Genomic DNA, 5,058 nt, shown 5'->3' with positions numbered 1-5,058 from the left:
CCCACACTGCTCGCTGGAAATTTACACCTTCCTGTCTGTCTGCCGCCACTGGGATCCTGCAACAAGCTGCCAGACTGCTGCAGCCACCTTGGTTTGTGGACCTGCTGCCACCAGAACCCACAGCAAGCTGCTTGGGACTCGCAGCAAAACCATAACAGTCCTGAGTTCAATCACATGGTGGCTCGCAACCATCTATAATGGGATCTGATGGTCTCTTCTTGCCTGCGGGCATGCTTGCAGATAAAGCATTCATACACAATAAAAATAGATAAATAAAACCTTTAAAATTATTGTAAATGATTTAAGAACAAAGTAGATTTGTAAGGTACGTTTATCTGAGATATGGTTAATTTTGTGCCTTAACAATAAAAGTACCCCTTTTTTATATTACCACTAATACAGTCACAAAGAAGGACCATGTTAATGCCACTCCTGGGACTTCAATAACTGTCATTAAGTATGGACAAATTTTAGAATACAAGTGTTAATAAATTAGAAATGGAAAAAAAAATCCCAAAATCAGCACTTCACTTCACAGACATGGAGAAACCTTCTCTCAGACATGTTATGAGTATGAACAATCAGAGCATAACAGTAACTAAAAACCACCTAATAGAAATGTTGGTTTATAGTCAGTGCAACAGTCAGAGGGAAAATCACAGCCTTATATACTTACAGCAATGAATGAAAAGTATGAGTGTAAATTAAGTGTGCGGCCAAATGAAGCAAAAAAAAAAAAAAATCAGCACTAAGTAGAAAAAGGAAAACTAGTGAAAGAAAAAAGTAGAAACAGGGACCTGAAAACTGAAAATGGAAAAGTTGCTTGTGTATTCAAGTAATGTGTCTTCAGAATAAAGAGGTAGATGCAAACTAGCCAGGGAAGAGGGAGGAGGGCAAAACACACATACACACACAAAGAAGAAATGAGAAACAAGAACAAATGACCACAGTTGGAAATGAAATTAAATGACTCATAGGAGGCCGTTTTTTCTCCCCATGTAGATATATCTAAAATCTGTTGAACTGTAAACTTTCCTACAGGTGTAAGCTGGCATCTCAGAGTCATTGTGAGTTGCACTTTCTTGATGACTGAGGATGTTGAACAATTCCTTAATATTCTTTTAGTCATTTGAGATTCTTCTGTTAAAAATTCTCTGTTTAGATCTGTACCCCATTGTTTAGATTGGATTATTTGGTATTTTGATGTCAGTTTCTTGTGTCATTATATATTTTGGAGATCAGCCCTCTGTCAGATGTGGGGTTGGTGAAGATCTTTTCCCATGCAATAGGCTGACATTTTGTCTCATTTACCATATCTTTTGCCTTACAGAAACTTCTCAGCTTCTGGAGGTCCATTTATTGATTGTCGCTCTCGGTGTCTGTTTTACTGGTAATATATTTAGGAAGTGGTCTCCTGTGCCAATGTGTTCAAGGCTACTTTTCACTTTCTCTTCTGTCAGGTTCATTGTTACTGGATCTATGTTGAGGTCTTTGATCCACTTGGATTTGAATTTTGTACATGGAGATAGATAAGGACCTATTTCCATTCTTCCACATGTCGACATTCAGCTATGCCGGCACCATTTGTTGAAGACGCTTTTGTTTTTCATTGTACAATTTTGACTTCTTTGTCAAAATCAGGTGTTCATAGGTGTGTGAATTAATCTTAGGGTGTTTGGTTTAATTCCAATGATTCACATGTCTGTTTTTATGCCAATACCCCGCTGTTTTTATTATTGTTATCTCTATAGGAGAGCATGAAGTCATGGATGATGATGCCTCTGAGTGGCTAAGGTCAAAAATACTGATGACAACTTATGCTGGAGAAGATGTGCAGTATGGAGAGTACTCCTCCACTGCTGGTGGGAGTATAAACTTGTAGCGCCACTTTAGAAATCAGTATGGCAGTTTCTCCGAAAACTGGAAATTGATCTACCTGAAGACCTGGAAATACTACTCTTGGACATCTACTCAAAGGATGCTCAATCATACCAAAAGGACATTTGCTCAACTATGTTCATAGCAGCATTGTTCATCATAGCCAGAACCTGGAAACAACCTAGATGCCACTTAACCCAAGAGGATCAAGAAAATGTGGTGCACAATGGAGTACTACTCAGTGGTAAAAAAACAATGACATCTTGAAATTGTGCATGCAATGGATGGAACTTAAAAAAATCAGACCCAGAAAGATAAAGACCAGGCCCAAAAGACTCACTCATATGTGGATATTAGATGTAAAGAAAGACCAGGCTACAATCCACAGGCACAAAGAAGCTAGATAATAAGAAAGGCCCTAAGAGGGACAGGCTTAGATCACCTTAAGAAGGGGAAATAGAAAAGATCTCCTGAGTAAACTGGGGCTGCAGGGGATGGGTGATGAGACTATGAGGAAACAGGATGGTCAAGTTGGGGGAGTCATGGAGAGGCAGAGCAAGGAAAGAGGCATATTGATAGAGAGAGCCATTATGGAGTTAGAGAGAAACCTGGTGCTAGGGAAATTCCCAGGAATCCACAAGGATGACCCTAGTTAAGACTGCTAGCAATAATGGTGAGGGTGCCTGAACTGGCCTTTCCTGTAATCAGATTGGTGACTACCCTAACTGTCATCATAGAACCTTCATCCAGAAATTGACGGAAGCAGAAGCAGAGATCTGCAGCCAAGCACTGGGCAAATCACCTGAAGTCAATTCAGAAAGAGGGAGGATAGATTATATGAGCAGGGAGACAGGGTCAAGATCATGATGGGGAAACCCACAAAGACAGCTGACCCAAGCTAGTGGGAGCTCATGGACTCTGGACTGAGAACTGGGGAGACTGCATGCGACTGAACTAGGCCCTCAGCATGTGGGTGACTGTTGCATGGCTTGGTCTGTTTGTGGGACCCTTGGCAATGGTACCAGGATTTATCCCTGATGCGTGAACAGGTTTTTTTGAGCTCATTCCCTATGATGGGATACATATCTCAGTCTTGATGCAGGGGAAGGGAGTTGGTTCTGCCTGACTTAGTTGACTCCCCATGGGAGGCCTTACCCTCTCTGAGGAGTGGATGGGGGGCAGGGGAAGATGGGGGAGTGGTAGGAGGGGAGTGAGGGGGAACTGTGGTTGGTATGTAAAATGAATTAAAAAATTAAAATATTTCAATGAAATTTATAAGTACAAATTTAAGAGAATTATCAGAATTAGGAAACCACAATTATCTTAAAAAGTTTGTGTCCAAATGTTTTATGGGAATGAGTCCAATAGTTTGCAATTACTCCAGAGCCCAAATAAAGAAGTGGCAGGGGGGGATTCTGTGGTAGTTTGAATAAGAATGCCCCCCCCATAGGCTGGTCTGTTTGAAAGCTTAGTTACCAGGGAGTGGAATTCTTTGGTAGGATTAAAAGGATTGAGGAAGTATGACTTTGTTGGAGGAAATGTGCCAGTGGGGGTGGGCTTTGAGGATTCAAAAGCTCATGCAAAGCCCAAGTTATCTTTCTCTGCCTGTGGGTCACAACTTCTCTTGCACCTTGTCTGCCATGCCCTGTTGCAATGCTACCTGCCTTTAGCATAACAGATTAAACCTCTGAACCATAAGCAAGCTCCAACTAAATGTTTTATTTTATAAGAATTGCTGTGGTTGTGGTGTCTCTTCACAGCAAGAGAACTGTGACTAATACAGCATCCAATTCTATTCTATTCTATTCTATTCTTTGAAATGATACACATAGCATTGTTATCAATGTCCAGTAAGAAACAAGAGGCAACATGTTAGTACTTTAAAAGTCATATATCATTGACAAGAATCATCTAATAATTAAAAGTGAGCATTTTAATAGCTTTAAAGTAGTTCTGTAAAAGGTTAATCTTAAAATCATTTTCAAATATTTTGGAAAATCAGTAGAAAATGAAATGTAAGATAGTCACAAAAGACCACAAATTGTCTGATTATGTATGAAAGTAAAAGACTGGAAAAGATTATGAAAGTATATTAGTTGTTTCCCAGTGTTAAGGATGGAGTGGGGGGTAAAGAGTCTCACAATAAATGGGTTTCTTTGGAGGTTGAAAAGGACCTCTGAAAGTTGACTGCAGTAATGGCTATGTAATCCTGTCTATACTGACAGTCATTTAAGTATGTCCCTTTAGTTGTTGAATTGCTATGGTGCATAAAATACACCCTAGTGGAACTGTAAATAGACAGCAAACATTGATTTAAATTTTCTTTGTAATAAGATCACTTGTTTGTTATTCTTCCCCATACTTGTTCTTCTACAACACTGCGCGCCCACCTCGTACCTCAGCTGAACTCTATTTGCTCCATTCTTCCTCATTCCTCCTTCATATCATCTGTGTACACAAAATCAACGGAGATAAAGCCCCAGTGTGGAGTAGCAGCAAGGTGGTCATCCCTACCCCTAGCTGAGGAGCTCTTAACAATTGATGCTAGCGGAAGAGGGACAGTCAGTCTTTTTCAGAGTTGTGGCCCCTGAGGGGCTCCCCATACTCCAATAGATACATGCTTTGTAGCCATGCCCCTCCTGGCAGCACTAAGTGGATTCCGTGAGCTGAAAAATAAAAGAGAGCATTGGCAAAGAATAATGGTGATGAGGTTAGGAGAGAGATTAGAGCAGAGCAAAGAGGATGGTTTGATCAAAGCACATATGTATGTTTGAAATTATCGAACAATATAAAACAATTCTGGTGAGACTGGACAAAGTGTGGCTAGCTGGAGGGGAAAGAGACAGAAGAGGGTTAAAGGGGCGAACATGTTAGAAGTGTATTATTTATGCATCTATAAAAATGTCATAAGAAAAGTCATTATTTTGTATATGTGACATTTGAAAATGCATTTCTGGAGAAATCTCAAACAACAACCTTGATTGGGAGGAACCGTGGTGTTTCCTAAAATTTACTGGGACGAGACAAGAGTTCATGCAATTAGTGCTTAGGCTCAGAGTCCAACTAATTGGACGAAAGGCAGAAACCAGAAAAAATGTGAAAAGATAAGACAAATAATAGTTTCTATTATTGTAGAAGAAAAACATGATAAAATAGAAATTAAAACCAATAAAATTAATG

This window comes from Arvicola amphibius, chromosome 18, assembly GCF_903992535.2.
Source record: "Arvicola amphibius chromosome 18, mArvAmp1.2, whole genome shotgun sequence".
Classification (NCBI taxonomy): Eukaryota; Metazoa; Chordata; class Mammalia; order Rodentia; family Cricetidae; genus Arvicola; species Arvicola amphibius.
The sequence above is the reverse complement of the archived record's forward strand: the minus strand, read 5'-3'. Positions refer to the sequence as shown.